Here is an 18,079-nt window from a genome sequence, read left to right on the forward strand (position 1 = left end):
GAATCAGAGAAAATATTTGCAAACCATACATAAGAAAGTGGTTAATATCCAAAATATATGAGAAACTCCTATAATTTAATAGAAAAAAAAAAAACACAGGCAAAATAACAAAAACAAACAAAATTCTGGTCTTAAAATGGGCTAATGATTTGAATACAGGTTTATCCAGAGACACAAAAATGGCCAATAAGTACATGAAAAATAAATACTCAATGTGACAAACATCAGGGAGATATAAAATCAAATCAAAATCTGTGAAAGTCAAAGATTTTCTCCTCACACCTGTTAGAATTGTTATTATTTAACAAAACAAACAAACAAACAAAAACATATGTTAGATATGATGTGGAGAAATTATAATCCACAGTGTACTTTTGCTGGGAATGCAAAATGGTACAGCTGCTTTAGAAAACAGTGTAGTGATTCCTAAAAAATTAAAAATAGAACTACCATATCATTCAGTAATTCCATTTCTGGTTATTATTTGCAAAGAATTGAAATCAGGAACTCAAAGAGATACTAGCATATCAATGTTCATTGAAGTACTATCCACAATAGTCAAGAGATGAGATTACACACACCCCCAACAGTAAATTCATTGAGACAGAAATTTTCTACTTTCAGTACATACTTACCACAAAGAATTGGGTATTTCATACAATATATACTGTTCAGACATTTTCACAAATGAGACAGTATTTGTGACTCTTAGATAATTATTTAAAATCATAAAAATGTCTCAAATGATAGTAAAATCTGATGCCTTTAAAAGCCCCATTTTATTAAAATGTAGGCAGAAGATCAATATGTAATCACAGGTTTTTCAGTGATGTTGTAGTCTCAGAAAATTTATTTAACCTTGGACAATTCAGCAAATACATTTATTAAAAGATAACTATCACACTTGATTTATGCATCTTTGGAGTTATTGTTAGGATCATAAAATACAGAAAAGACTACTGAAAACTATTTAAAAGCATGGCATAAAGAAAAGCACATAAAAATACTATAGTTTTCACTGTGAAGTGTCTTGCTGGCTTAGTTGCTTCAGTCGTGTCCGACGCTTTGCGACCCCATGGACTTTGGCCCACCAAGCTCCTCTATCCATGAGATTTCCCAGGCCAGAATACTGAAGTGGGTTGTCATTTTGTTAATTTCTCATTCACTTTGAAGATAAAATTCACTTACTCAACAAATATTTATAGCTTAGTGCCAATTGTGTGCTAGTCTTTGTTCTAGGGGTTTTAGCTAAATCATGGATCAAAACAAATATCCTTGTGAGAGTATTATCTTGCTGGATACCAGAGTATAATACCTTCAATGATTCTGGTCACTCATGAATTTTGCCATACTTTTTGCCAACTCCAGAATAAGAAAGGAGTTGCCAGACAGAGAGCTCCTAGTCAGTGAATACATTATTATTATATCAGCTAATTGTTGTATAACTGCTATTATGGCACAATTAAGAGAAAGCACTCATGGAAACTGTTGCATCAGGATCATAAATTATGAGATATTGAAAAGTTAAATTTTATTTCTGTCGATAGTTAAAGCCACTCATTCATTCAGCTAATACTTATTGAGTATCCACTACGCGCCTATCACTGTTCTAGCCTCTTCAGATCTGTCATTGAAAAAGCAGACAACACTCTATCCCTACTGAAATTTATAGTCCGATGCAGAATACATATATATGTGGATGCTATCTCCCTGAGGGGCTCTTGAGAAAGAAACAGGAAAATGAAAATACAAAAATTAATTAACACTTGGCATGAAGTTGATGTTCACAAAATGGTAGACAAAAAATAATCTTCATGTAAATTAAATATGTATTATTATCAAGAGGAAAACTTATTTACTACTACTACTTTTGTACTGTCAAGATGAATAGTTTTATTGGTCATGAATTTAAGACAATGTTTATTTAAATTTTATTAACAGTATTGGTGCAAAGCAGGGAGGTAGTAGGTGAATTCATCAAAAAACAGATTTCAACATTTTGAAGTTATATGAAACTAAAGTACTTCACCAGTCGGGAACCTTGTGAATGGCAGCCTTTTTCTCATTATGCAGTTGGCAGGTAATGACTGAGCAGAATGCATGGTGAGATTGCCAATCAGTAACAATGCAGGCAATGTAACACTACATCCAGTAAGATACCAATTCTGCAAAGCAAATCACTAAAAGAATGTGCTTCTGGTAGAAATTGTGTTTGTACTGTCCAGGAGATTGAAAAAGACCACTATGCAATTGTAGGCTACTTAACACCAGCTCTCCACAGGTGAAAGAAAAGCTCTGAATTATAGCATTTGCAAATTCCTTCAGTGCTCTGATTTCATATTGTTAAATTATTATAATGATTTATTTATACAGCATTGCCAGAAAATAAAGCAAAATCACTGTTGAATATAGATATACTTAAAATATTTCACATGTAAAGAAAGATATAGAATACATAATACAATGAACCAATTCGTGTATTTATGTCCCCAAAAGAAAAATGTTAACTTTTTGTCATATTTCCTTCAGATAAGGTTTTGAAAACTATGTTCTCATAATATAAATTTAGAAATTAGTTAAAGAACATTCAGAATAAACATTAACTACCCCTGAAAAATTTCTGAAAAAGACAAAAATATTAAGATCTGTAAATACCCTTGATTATTTAATGTAAAAATAACACAAAACTTGAAAAGAATGAAGCAACACCAGCTGATGTTTATCTTTACTTTTGAGTCAAAAGTATTAGAAAAAAGCTACTTTTCACTTTCTACATATACATATGTGTGTGTGTGTTGAAATATAACCATGAAATAACTTCTGACATTAGCTACTTAGAGAATGGCCAAACTTCAAAGTTAAGGACACACTCCTCCAAAAGATGCCCTTGCAAGTGCAAGGATTCCCAGGCCACACTTCTCACTTTCAGGCTACAATGTCACAGGTTTCCAATACCAGCTCAGATTTGGTAATTAACTGGAATGACTCATAGAACTCATGAAAGTGATATGATTACAGGCATCTTCATTCCATGATGCCTCCCTTTATTGCTTGTTGAAGACATCGTTCGTTTTTACAAATTGAAGTTGCAGGCAACCCTGCATCCTATGTCTACTGACACCATTTCCCCAGCATTTGCTCACCTCATGTCTCTGTGTCATATTTTGGTAATTCTCATAATATTTCAAACTTTTCCATTATTATTGTTAGGGAAACACAATGGCTGAAACCACTCACCCTGGCCAGGCACTGCAGTAACCATTCATGTGATTTATCTCATGGTAGGAGATCCTGGTAAAGCACACAGAACTAATAAACCACCACCACCTGAAGAATTCCGGAAAGGTCAAAAGGAGATGCCACATGTCTTACTGACTTCTCAGAATCTGCCTCGTTGGAATTCATTTTGGCTGAGCAACGCATGAGCCACCCAGAAGGACCCTAAATCAGAATGATTGGCCAGAGACAACCCGGAAACTAATCCCATTACTGTGAAACCTGAGACTGCCCTGAGACTGCAAGCCACAAGCCAGAGCAGTTCTCTGGGGTTCCCTTACCCTCCTGCTCTCTACCCAGGAGCCCATTTCCCATAAAGTCTCTTGCTTTGTCAGCACATGTATTGACAAATTCATTTCTGTATGTTAGATAAGAAACCACTCTTAGGCCTCAGAAGGGGTCCCGTTTCCTGCAACATTATTATATTTGTTATGGTGATATGTGATTAGTGATTTTTGATGTTACTGTTACAACTCACTGAAGGTTCAGATGATGGTTAGCATTTTTTAGAATAAAGTATTTTTAACTAAGGTATATAGTACATTTTTTAGACATAATGCTATTGCTCATTTAATAGACTACAGTACAGTATAAATGTATCTTTTATATGCACTGGGGAACCAAGTAATTTGTGACTCACTTTATTAGGATATTCACTTTATTGCATTGGTCTGAAACTGAACCTGCAGTTTCTCTTAGGTAAGCCTGTACAAGTGTATTATAGCAAAAGGATAAATAGCAATATATTGAAAGATCCCAAATAGGAAACTTCCATTGTCCTCTGCCTGTGGAGTCAGGACATATTACCCTCCTGGTACATCCATGCACAACAATGTACAGGTTATTGCCAAATAGTAAAGTTCACCCAAGCTTTGCTTCTTAGAAATTTTATTTCATTACATAGGCATGATTGATTTAATCACTTGCTATAAAATTAAGCTCAATCTCTGGCCATCCTCTCCCACCTGGAGAATGGGCCGATATGGTTTGGTTCTAACCTCTGACCTTTTAATTAAGTGACTGGCCTTGGTCTTGAGTCATCTCGTTAGCTTACACCAACTAGGGACCTCCTATTAGTTACCTCCTTAGCAAAAGCTTATCATCAGGGCCCACTGTGAATAACAAAAATATTCATATCACTAAAAGAATTCCAAGGATCTAGAGGCTACCTCTCAGGAATTGGTAACAAAGGGCAGATAAGTTCTTTATCATGTAGGAATTTACTATGATTTTTTCTCCAATCAACAAACTGGAGTTCAATATCATGTTAACTATTGTTATTGTGGATTGAGTATTGAGAAAATGAAAAAGATTCACTTCTACAAAGGCTATTTATAGTATAAAAGCTCTGACTAGAAAGTCCATGGCACCCAGTCTGTGCTTCAAGGTGATGGAAAAGATAGAGTGTGATATTCAAGTCAGAGACTATTGGTTCAAGACTAATTCTGCTCCATACTAATAGGATGAGCGCTGTGCTAAGTCCCTTCAGTCATGTCTGACTCTTTGCAATCCTGTGGACTGTAGCCCGCCAGGCTCCTCTGTCCATGGGGATTCTCCAGGCAAGAATATAGGAGTGGGTTGCCATGCCCTCCTCCAGGGGATCTTCTTGACCCAGAGATCGAACCCACATCTTTTAAATCTCCTGCATTGGCAGGTGGGTTTTTACCACTAGTGCTGCCTGAATAGGGTGGTAACAGGATAATCTTGGATAAATCACAGCTTTTCTGGGTCACAACTGACTATAATGAGATAGACATAATAATAATTCCTCCTTTGCTTAAATAACAAGTTGGTTATAAAGTTCACATAAAACTGCTAATAGAAATGGAAATAAAATTATAAAATTCCTCATACATGTTATTTCTAAGTCATAGCTCTCCTGTGTTTTACCTGTCTAACTGGATGAAACTTTTAAGGAGTTTAGGAATACGTAGATGCCTTGTGACCACAATATCTGATAGATTCAATTAAATTTATGCATTCTTTTAAACAAACCTGACAGGAAAGTGTCAGGAACGTTATCTGCATTTTTACAGTTAAGAAAAGTCAAGTAAGAAAGATTAAGCACCTTAGTTGAGTTCACGTAAGTGACTATCAGAGCCTATTTAGGTTTTGCTTTTCGAAATGACCTGTCTAAATGGTGGAGTTGAACTACATAATCCCTAAAAATCTTTCCAGCTCTACAATTCCATGACTTTTTTCCTCATAAGTGGGTTACAGACTGTGTGATCAAAACATACTAGTGACCAGCTGACCTAAGCAGAATAGAGGGCCAAGGTGCTAGGAGGATTGGGAAATGCTTTACAGGTCTGAAAGTGAATAACGTAGTTGCTTTTCATAGGAAGTTGAGAGTACTATTTAAGAAAGTTATTTTAGCTATTGATGGAGGCTGAGTTATGTTATGGTGGTTGTTGTTTAGTTGCTCAGTCATGTCCAACTCTTGCAACCCCATGGACTATAGCCTGCCAGGCTCCTCTGTTCATGGGAATTTCCAGGTAAGAATACTGCAGTGGGTAGCTGTTTCCTTCTCCATGGGATCCTCCCATTCCAGGAATCGAACTCAAGTTTCCTGCATTGGGAGGCAGATTCTACTTTTGAGCTACCAGGGAAGCTATGTTATGGTAAAAAGGTACATTAGAATCTCAGTTATTTAACATAACAAAAAATTCATTTTTCATTCATGCTACAAATAGAACAGCAGGAGTCACTCATATTTGATACTCAGGAGCCCAGATTTTACAGAAGCTTAATCTTGATTCAAGTTTTCTTGGAAAGGGAAGGCAGAAAATCATGAAGTTGCTTGTAAAATTTCTGCTTTGACCATTAGTTTAGTTTCAAAGGTGCAACAAAGCATTCTATTGTATGTCCAGAAAAAGGAAATCTGAACATATTTAACTGGACATAAATTGTAGCTGCAGTGACTACTACTGTCACCTACTTTTTGTCTGTATGATACTTAAATCACTTTGTTACACATTACTCTCTTAATAATGACAATCAGAAGCTACACTGGTGATGGCTCAGAAATAAGCAGACAACCTAAATATAATTTTCATGCAGTGCTTTAAAACTTAGCTATTTCCATTTCACTAGTGTCCTCCTAGAACATAAACTAGTTTATCTGATGATGTACTCCAAGCAGAGACAGACATTTAATGCCTTGACTCAAATAAATTAGTGATATGAGTATTTTGACATTAGGTTATTATAACCAAAGTAATATTTTGAGACAGAAACTGGTCATACCCATATAGAAGAACCATTTCATTTAAGGTCTAGGAAAGATATGAAAACAGCAAAGGAACATAACCATTTCTCTATTCTCTTTCACATATGCACTTAAATAAATACAAGTACTAGAAGAGCCATATACTTTATTGCCCAAACCAGGGCTTTTTGAAAAGTGAAAGGAAATACAATAAGTTACAATAGGACAACAAGTATAAAGTAGGACTGTTCTATATAAAGTGGAATGTATTATCACCCTAAAAGAAGCTCAGAGAGAAACTATCTCTATCACTGAAAAATTTTTCCTTTTCCTTCTAGGCCATAAGTATATACATATAGTAGTTCCAGTTGAGAATGCATTTGTTCATCTGTTCATTTGTTGAACATTTATGTATATGCTTTATGCCAGAATTTTTTTCTACTACTGAAGAGAGAAGAATTAATTTGGTTTAAATGAGAATTGCAAAATAAAATTACAGGTTCACAAACAATTAACAGTTAAGAAGAATTCAGCTGATATGTTTTTGTGATGCCTAAATGTACCAGGTGATAATGTCATAATTTTGTAGGCAGCTCTAAAAATTTCCCAAACCCTGAGGTTAAATTATTTACTTCAGTTTAAAATTCTATTTTCTGTATAGACTTGAACTTAAATATATATGTACATATAATAGAAATTTTATGCTTAAAGCTAATATAAATAAGTTAAACTTTCATCTACAACTTTTACTTAGTGATCCAAGTGTCATCAAATGACTTCCTCAGAGCTATCTGAAAGGTTGTCTCCAGGGCTCTAGACCTCAGTTGCTGTCTGATTATTTTGTAACCCACATAAGACTGTAGCCTGCTAGACTCCTCTGTTCTTAGAATTTCCCAGGCAAGACTACTGAAGTGGCTGCCGTTTCCTTCTCCAGGAGATCTTCTCAAGCTAGGAATAGAACCTGTTTCTCCTGTGTGGAAAGTGGATTCTTTATCACTGAGCCAGGGAAGCTTCAGGGAAGCCGGAAGATCTCAGTAAGACAAGAATAAAACTCAATTTACAACTCTTACATTGAATGTTTTTTGTGTGTGTTTTGTTTTTTCCCAGTTGACAAAATGTATCACATTTGGACTTGAAATGTAATAACATGACGTCTTTAAGGTCAACTTTTCCAGCTCCAACAGTCTTAAGCCTATGATATTTTTGCTTTGTCATTTTTTTCTTTTGGAGAAAATGTTACATTTCTTTTTAAAATATTTCCAATTGTTTCTGGACAAATCAGTAAGACCTGGTATTATTTGAGGTAATGAATATTTAAAACAATATTACTCTTTTAAAAACAGGAAGATCAATTTTTGAAAAAAAAATTGTGAGATTAAAGTTATGTGATTTTAAATTTTAAAATGACATGGCAATTTGGTATGGAGAGTTTAGTGTGTTTTGATGGATAAAATATTTTAACCACAAATCAGTTTTATTTATGAAGATAATTTAAAAATTATCTAAAATATAGTAAAGATAAATCCAAACACAATAACTATATTCTGTGATCCCTGAAAAATAAATAATACATATGTTAATATGTATAATACGTAAGTTAATAGCTAATCTAAATGACAATGATAGCTTGATTACTCATCCAGGACTTTCTGCACTTAAGAAACTTGAAACCAAGGGACCCAGAAAGTATGTACAAAATTTCTAGCATGAGAGATTCCCACAAAAACAGCTTACAGTGCAAGCTAAATGTTAAATAGCACATGAGGAAACACCTCATGAGAACAGACACAACAGATAATTTTAACTTTGCTCTCAAACTGTCATTTAATATAAACCTGAGATGTTACAAATATATTTTCATAGAGTTACTAACGTGCTTTGCAGAGATAAGTAATCAGGAGAGATGGTAAGTTTTTCCAGCAACAAAGCATTCAAAAAGCTTGACAAGGAACAGAGATATAGGTAAGTCAGAAGTATCTGTGGCATGTTGTCATTTAGTCACTAAACCATGTCCAACTCCTTTGTGACCCCATGGACTGAAGCCCACCAGACTCCTCTGTCCATGGGATTTTCCAGGCAAGAATACTGGAGTGGTAGCCATTTCCTTCTTCAGGGGATCTTACAACTCAGGGATCAAACTCGTGTCTCCTGCATTGGCAGGCAAGTTTTTTACCATCAAGCCACCAGAGAAGTCCATCTATGACATAGAACTGCATAAAATGTCAGGCCAAGTAGAAGTCAATGAAATGAGAAAGAAAACAAAGGGAAAGAGGGAAGGAAAAAAGATGGGGTTCAGTTCCTTACTGCAAAGAGAAAGCAAAAGGAAACTACAGATGTAGAGACTGTGAATCCTAAAAAGTACCAAAAGGATATGATAAGAAAGGCAATGGTATGTCTGTCAAAGACAACAAATGCTGCCTCTGAAAGTACTAACACAGACGCAGAGAATAGTGAATGGGAGAGTGATAAAGACCAAATTCTCTTTAAAAATGCAAGACAAGGTTATCCACAGAGAAAATAACAGATGAAGATGAATAGAAACAGAGAAAAGTCACATTTCCTTTATCATTAAAACTCTTTCAGATTGCATCAAACTATCAAATGTTTGTTATTCCTCTTCTTCCTTTATCCCACTTTCACTTTCACAAGCTCTTGAATAAAATGAGCATTTTATTTTCCCTGGCATCATGTCATCATCCTTATCCACCTCACCTCCTTCTCCTTTCCTTACAACTGTTAATTCTTAAAGAGATTCAGGGCCAGTCAGCATTGCCTTAATGCAGTAAATCTTTAATTTTCTGAGAAAAAATCTGAGAGATATTAAAATGAAAGTGTAAGTTGAAGTATAATATGCTAACAGGGAGGCTGTTTTCCATATTTTAACATTAAAGTGAAAGTTGCTTATTCATACCTGACTCTTTGCGATCCCATGGACTATACAGTCCATGGAATTCTCTAGGCCAGAATACTGGAGTGAGTAGCCTATCCCTTCTCCAGGGGTCTTCCCAACCCAGGGATTGAACCCAGATCTCCTGCATTGCAGGCGGATTCTTTACCAGCTGAGCCACAAGGGAAGCCCAAGAAGACTGGAGTGGGTAGCCTCTCCCTTCTCCAGAGGATCTTCCTGATGCAGGAATTGAACCGGGGTCTCCTGCATTGCAGGTGGATTCTTTACCAACTGACATTAACACAATCACAAAACAAGCAGAGGCAGACCATTCCAATAGTGTGGCTATTATGATAGATTATGACTGTTTTCTTAGTATTAGAAATAAAATTCATCTGATTTGTAGAGATTTGAGCATCATTACATTTGATGACCTGTCTTATGTAACACTCAAGAGGACATACTCTAACACTTTCTGGTGCTCTTAGACTCTGATAAACTGATAAGAGGAATACTGGAAGAAATCTACCTAGAATACATTTGTATATTTTTAATAATTTAATGAGCTTCCCTGGTGGCTCAGATGGTAAAGAGTTATTATAATCATACATAATGGACCTGCCTCAGGGAGACCTGCTCCTCTGCCTGAAGAGATTAATACATCCTTTCCCTGAGGTTGGCCATTCCAGAAGATATGGCCTTTACTCATTCAGCTTCTCCCCCACTCTGCTCTGTATAAGAATCTGGTATCCATCATGCCTCCCTGGTAGCTCAGATGGTAAAGAATCTGCCTGCAATGCAGGAGACCTGGGTGTGATCCCTGGGTTGGGAAGGTATCCTGGGCGTGGAAATGGCAACCCACTGCATTATTCTTGCCTGGAGAATTCCATGGACAGAGGAGGCTTGTGGGCTATAGTCCATGGGGCAACAGAGTCAGACATGGCTGAGAGTCTTTAAGATCCAGACCCCAACAGGTTGGTTATTTTAATTTATTAGTCTGCCATCTTCTTGCTCAGCTGGCTTTCTCAATAAAGTTGCGTTCCTTGCCTCAACACATCATCTCTTCATTAACAGACCTGTTGTGCAGCAAGTTGACTGAGCTTGGACTCAGTAACTTTTTTTTTTCTTTTTCTTTTTCCAGATAAACATTTCTATTTTGTTAATCCTCAGCAAGGATTGTGTTTAGCTCATAGTTATCGCATTTCAGGGGGCTTAGCCTGTCCCCCTAGAAGCCTGAGGCCTTCTACTGTTGCCTACAAGTTGCTTTGTAAGAGTTGTTCCATATTTGATGCACTTTTAATGTATTTGTGGGGAGGCTGGTGATCTCCATGTCTTATCTCTCCACCATCTTCTTCCCCCCTGGACTCAGTAACATTTTTAATAGATTCCTAGGTTTCTGCTCAGGGTCTTGTTGAGTAAGGACAGTAAGAGCCTCTTTTTGTTTGCACTAAAAGTTATTTCAAAATTAGATTTACAGAAAACTAGTTAGAATTAGTTGTTGGATATTGTGGCTCTTAATATATATGACTATGTGTCTGTTTCTCTCTGTCTTTTGTGTTGTGTTGTGCTATATTATGGACAGAAATCCCAGGTTAGAACACAGGTATATGTCTTGTAAATCTGTGAAGGGGTTCAGAATAAGCTACCCCAAAATGTGACATGTTGGATTACGGGTGAAGGCGTTGAAGCCCTAAAAGATACAGGAAGAGCTTTTTATCCCCCTTCAACTGCCTGAAAAAATTTTGATAGGTGGTCTGATTCAGAAAAATTTATTGCCAGAGATAACTTTTATCTGAATGACATATCTGTATGCCAGGGTTAACATCTAATTCCCAAACATGTGCTTATTTCACTGTCCTGTGAATTAGCCCTCCTCCCCTTTGTAGCCCCACAGCCTTATCCCACCCCTTAGCTCAAGATAGCACATAGGCTCCAACTGCCTGACTGCCTTTGTGTCTCATATTTTCATGGGGCCCTCATATGCAAGTATCTAATTATTTTTCTCCTCTTAATCTGTCTTATAATAAATTGACTATTAGACAACCCAAAGAACCACGAAGGGCAGAGGAAACATTTTCCTTCATAACACCTGTTGTTTGAACCTACTTCACAAGTTGGTGAGTTTGTGGGTCACCTATAATACTGGATAACAGCAACAAAGTTCTTCTGTCTCAATTTTGTATTCCAAAAATTTGGCTGGGATCCAGAAAGAGTGTTCTTTTCGGTTTTTTGTATGCCTGGAGTGGGTTGAAGGGAGACTGTCAGATCTGTGATTGGAGGTTAGGTTGGGGCCAAAAATTCGTAGACAGCTGGGCAGAAATGTGGGAAGCCTGGATACTCCATTTGTGGCTGTTATCTTACTGATAATTGCCAGCTTTCTGGGATTTCTTTTGAGTAAAAATAAAGGGTCTCAGCCTATAAAGACTCTTATTTCACTTCTGTTGCCTTTGTTTACTTCCTATAGCAGTGAGTGTTCTTCCTTTTTTTCCCTTGGCTATTTTTAGGTACAGGGGCTGCATTTTTGGTGCAATTTTGGAAAAAAGTATTAAGTCCAAAAATAATTACTATGTTTTCTATGAACAACTGTGAAATATTGCCTGATTCTTTAGTGTTCTATTTATCAAATTTAAGAAATGCTTTTGGGGGGAATTTCCTGGTTATCCAATGGTTAGGACTCCAAGCAGGTTCAATCCTAGGTTGGAGAACTAATATCATACAAGTCATGTGGTGCAGGCAAAAATACTTACTAAAAAAAAAAAAAAGAAGCTCCTTTTTCCTTTTTTTCATGTTGTCTATAACTTACAAAAATTTAGTAGATTATACTTTTTTAAGCAGAATTGAAACATTTTCTTTTCTCCCTGCCTAATCACTCTAGAATTCAGAAACTCTCATTAAGTATTCTTACATGGCAATATAGTTATTTGCATAAATTCAGTGAGAATCTGTTCTTGTAACGGAACATAATTGGGGAAATGGATCATATTATCAAGGCTTTAACTTGAATGCCATGTTTGAGAATGATGTGCATAGAATCAGATGTGACTAGACAGTTTTAAGGAACTCAGATGGATTTTATGAGCCAATGTTTACAAAGACCTCTTGGGGAAAAACTGATCTGATACTTAGCATACAAGGATTCCAGACTTGCAAGTGACCATGGTGATTTCCTGGCAGATTCAGGAACCTTAGTATATTGAGAAGAGAATAACCTATCCAAATCGCTAATTACTGCATGCAAAGTATGATGATGAGTTCTTGGCATGGCTTCTAGAAGTCCAATCTAAGGCTCTCTATGAAAAGTTGCAGTAATGCAAGCTTAACCAGAAGCCTGTTTTCAGTTACTATTCTTGCCTCTGATGATGATGTGCTCTTGGAGCGTGTGTGTGTTCAGTCATGTTCAACTCTCTCTGACCCAGTGAACCATAGGTGGCTGAGTTCTCTTTCCATAGGATTCTTCAGGCAAGAATACTGGTGTGAGTTGCCATTTCCTTCTCCAGGGGATCCTCCTGACTCAGGGATCGAACCCCCATCTCTTGTATCTTCTGCATTGGCAAATGGAATCTTTACTGCAAAGCCATTGCACTTACTTAAATATTTAGGACAAATTTAATAAGACTGGACTTTGTAATAAAAACTTTGTAACAAAAATCATCTGACTTTGATTATCTTTGAATAAATGAGAGGTTATAGTTGAGAGAAATTTTGTTTCAATGAAACTATAATCCACCATGTGGTTTATCAGATTTTAGTCCTGTTCACTGTCTTTGAGCTATTTTTCACCTCTTTGTAAATTGGATCCTGCTATTTTGAGCATTTTCCCCAGTAATTTTGTCAATAACTCATGTTTCCAGTATTTCTCCCACCCTCCTGACTTGGTGTCACTGAGAACTAAAAACTGACTGTTCAGATCTTTATGGAGACTCTAGATTATGCAGTAGCTGTTCCTTTTCCAAAGCCCTGCAAGCTGGACAACTTGACATAATTTCAATGGACATACATCACAATAGTTTGGAGCAGTTGGTAAGTTCACCAGAATCCCTGAAGTTTCCATTCCTTGCACCTGAAAATAACTACGATGATGACAGTGAGATCTATGCTGTCATGGAGAGCACTCAGACTATAAACTGGGTAATCCACCAGATTGCCATTGCTGTCCTCTCTCCACCATCTACAGATACATTGAGCCTACTCTTCTCAACTCTACACTCTGGACCCAGAAACTAGCCTTTATCAACTGCTCCAATCACTGTTCTTTTCCTAAAAACTTTTTGTTTCCATAGAAATTTCGCTCATTGGATGCTTAAATGCATCCACCATTTAGAAGCATAACTTGATGTGTGCTGTGTCTCAATATGCATCAGTGCTTCCTTAAATGAGACACAACCATTTAACTAGATTGATTTACCCATTTCCTGTACTTGTTTATTGGGATATGGAGCAATATCCTTCAGTTCAGTTCAGTTGCTCAGTTGTGTCCAACTCTTTGCAATCCCATGGACTGCAGCATGCCAGGCCTCCCTGTCCATCATCAACTCCTGAAGCTTACTCAAACTCACATCCTTTGAGTCGGTGATGCCATCCAACCATCTCATCTTCTGTCATCCCTTTCTCCTCCTGCCTTCAATCTGTCCCAGCATCAGGGTCTTTTCAAATGAGTCCGTTCTTTGCATCAGGTGGCCAAAGTACTGGCATTTCAGCTTCAGCGTCAGTCCTTCCAATGAATATTCAGGAATGATTTCATTTAGGATTGACTGGTTGAATCTCCTCGTTGTCCAAGGGACTCTCAAAAGTCTTCTACAACTCCAAAGTTCAAAAGCATCAATTCTTCAGCACTCAGCTTTCTTTATAGTCCAACTCTCACTTCCATATGGGACTACTGGAAAAACCAAAGCTTTGACTAGACAGACCTTCTGTTGTCAAAGTAATGTCTCTGCTTTTTAATATGCTGTTTAGGTTGGTCATAACTTTTCTCCCAAGGAGCGAGTACCTTTTAATTTCATGGCTGCAATCACATTCTGCAGTGATTTTGGAGCCCAAAAAATAAGGTCTGTCACTGCTTTCATTGTTTCCCCATCTATTTGCCATGAAGTGATGGGACCAGATGCCATGATGTTAGTTTTCTGAATATTGAGTCTTAAGCCAACTTTTTCATTCTCCTCTTTCACTTTCATCAAGAGGCTCTTTAGTTCTTCTTCACTTTCTGCCATAAGGGTGATGTCTGAGGTTATTAATATTTCTCTTGGCCACCTTGATTCCAGCTTGTGCTTCATCCAGCCCAGCATTTCTGATGATGTACTCTGCATGTAAGTTAAATAAGCAGGGTGATAATATACAGCCTTGGTGAACTCCTTTCCCAATTTGGAACCAGTCTGTTCCTTGTCCAGCTTTAACTGTTGCTTCCTGACCTGCATACAGATTTCTAAAGTAGTATCCTTAGGTTTGTTCTGTTCTGCTTATTCATCCGTGTTTTAATCAATGCTCTTTCCCCTTTGGTACATTTCTTATCTCACAGTTTCTAATTGGAATAAATATAGATTTTTTCAAAAAAATAAAAATTCTAAGGAAGTTTCAAGTGGGGGAAATGTCAGGACCCATCTGTATTCTAGGAGTTGGAAAGATGATTATAAAGTGAAAACATCCGAGCTGGAGAAGAGGCAGAAGAATCTTATATGAACTTCCTTTATCTGACTAAAACAGGGCCTCCTGAAATGAAGCTGCCATGAACTTCCCTTGGAGGAAATTTCCTATGAATTTAGTTATCCAGGAGACAGACTGTACATTGCTATCAGCATTAAAAATAATAAAGTTCATGAAAACCTTCCGCACTTTCCCATGGAAGTCCTAAATTCCCCCTCTCCAGTTTTTGTTAATTCTGGAATACAAATCTTCATTTCTGGCTATTCAGTGAGCTACTTATCAAGCAACTCCTGCATGTAAAATGTATAAACTTAATTTTCACTTCTGTTAATCTACTTATTGTCAATTAAGTTGCAAATTCCCAAACACTGGACCCAAGTAGGAATAGGTAAAATCTGTGCTCCCAACACATCTACATGTATTTCAATGATCTCTCATGTAGTGAAAATGATATATTATTACAACAAATGTATCTGTTAATAAATTGTACATTTAATAACTTCATTCCAATATAATTTATACAGTCTGCAAGCAAAATAAGTGTTAGGTTATAACAGATTAAATTCAGTTTGAAAATGGCAGACTAATCACAAATGTTTTATTACATGTCATTCTAAGTTTTGAATTTAAATGACAATAAGTTATTATAAAAACAATATTAAGTTAAAATATGATGAAGCCAGATAGCAGTGGGGAAAGGAGAAATCCCATTAGATATCTTGAAAGGTAAAAGGCATATATAATTGAATAGGGGAGAAATCATGACAGCAAAATCTAAGAAAAACAAGCTATGAACTGTCCTTTTCAAGAGAACTTGGGGAAACTACAGCCTCAGAATCAGCAAATACACAGCAGGAAGCTGAGGAATAACAGCATTCAGAGTAGCTGATCGTTGGGCCTTTCCCCCTTTTCCGTTCTTAAACCAACCATCAGGAAGGGATGGCCTTTCCTTAAGGTCTAACACTCTGTAGAAGAAAAGACTCCTGGTTAAAGCTCTGAGACTTGAGAGAAAAGCAAAGCAGAACTAAGCTACTTCATCAGCTTGCAGTAAATCCTAAAATAAAGGGAAAGCCAAAGGGTCCAGAGAAGAATGACATCAAAGGATACCATCTCACAAATCCATTTTAATTTGAAAATGATGGGTGTCACTGATTTAATTGCCCCTTACTGTCCATGCACTCTACAGGAAGCCCTAAACTTCAAAATGCACAATCCACTTACACAAAATATACAGTCACCTCCTGATACAAAAGTGAAGCTTATAAAGGAAATAACCTCTAACGACACAACTAAAAACATTGCTAGTTCCTTGTACAAATCAACATATTTTGCCCATCGAATGAAGAATTAAGGATCATAGGACCCTGAAGATTAAAAATCAATATAGTGAATGTTAAGGACAAAAATAAAAAGTGGAGTAAGTGACACTAAGAGACACAGAAACACCTCAGGATACAAAGGTAAAATCAAAGTGTTAGTTTTTCAATCATGTCTGACTTTTTGTGACCCTATGTAACCCTTTGTGACCCTACTGTAACACACTAGGTTTCTCTGTTCATGGAATTCTCCAGGCAAGAATACTGGAGTGGGTAGCCATTCCTTTCTCCAGGGGATCTTCTTGACCCAGGGATTGAACCTGGATTTCCTTCATTGCAGGCAGATTCTTTACCATCTGAACCACCAGGGAAGCCCCAAAGGTAACATAAAGAATTCTAATTATTACCACTCAGTAAGATTTAAGATAAATTCATAAAACAAGGAAATGAATAATGGGAAAGGAAAATCAGAAAGATCCTGGTGAAGAAAATTATATCAAACATGGAGATACACAAGCCAGATAAAACATGGAGAATGCAATGTGTCCTTCAGTTCAGTACTGGGCTTAAGTTTCTAAACTTTCTATACACTAGTCTGTTATGACTCTTAAGGGGTCTGAGATTAATGTGTGGATTTTTGACTAGAAGAAATGCAAGTGATTTTTTTTTTCTGTTAAAAAGTCTCCTTCAGACTTACAAGTTATGGACAGTTTGGATCAAACTCAGCATTCTAATGCTATCATTGCCCCTAAATCTAAACTTTTTAAATGTTCCTTGATATGATTGTATTATGGCATTGCTTCCCTCATTAACTACTGGGTGAATAAAATCTTCCACACATGTTTATTTTATATTTGCATGATAATCATGTTTCTTAAACCTTTAACTGTTTTGGAGGTCATTTACTTTGATGCCCAAGTGGGCTTAACCAATAATGTAAAAAAAAAAAAAAAAAAAAAATGCATTTCCAGAAGAGTGTACCTCGTGGGCTGCCTGAATACACAGGCAAGTCTTTTTTGACTCAGAGTAAGGCACAGAACTTTACATTTCCTGACTCTCTAGTTGTGCTTTTACATTTTTTCCTGGTGATTTTGTGTTTTGCTTTTGTGTCTAGTTTGTGAGCTGATAAGTTTTTCCATTGAGTCCTGTGGTAATTGGGAATGTGAGTTTATGGTTTGCCCATTTGACACTCTGTCAGATGTGTGATGGTGATCTATTTATGTTGGGTGATAGAGGACAAGCGTGTTTTGAGAGTTTCTTTATTTGTTTGTTATCTACTTATGAACCCAATCTCTTAAGAATGCCATGCCCCACTGGGAAGGGAAATAGCTTTTTGATATCTACCTGGTGGATTTTGTGTTTATAGCTTACTTCTGACCTGTGACTGATGTTCCAGAAGTAAACCTGTAAGTTATTTATGAGTCTGTAATTCAGAAAAGAGTTTACATTTTCTGATGTAAAAGTGACATATTTTCCTACCACCAAAGGGTATTCAAATAAATTAGATGATTAGGTTTCTTAAAGTACCTCTACTCTACTTGTTTTATAAAAATAAATAAACATAAATCTGATGTTCCTAAAATTCACAGAAAATAAGGAAAGTGAGCTTCTGATACTTTAAGGATGCTAGATATCTTAAGAAAAGAATTCTTATGGATACTGCAATGTCGGAAACATTTAATAATCCAAATGTCTTAAAATTTTGCCAAAGATCACTCTGTTTTGATTGGTTTATTTATAATAAGACAGTCTATA

The sequence above is a fragment of the Odocoileus virginianus genome, chromosome 4, assembly GCF_023699985.2.
Source record: "Odocoileus virginianus isolate 20LAN1187 ecotype Illinois chromosome 4, Ovbor_1.2, whole genome shotgun sequence".
In the NCBI taxonomy this organism is placed as follows: domain Eukaryota; kingdom Metazoa; phylum Chordata; class Mammalia; order Artiodactyla; family Cervidae; genus Odocoileus; species Odocoileus virginianus.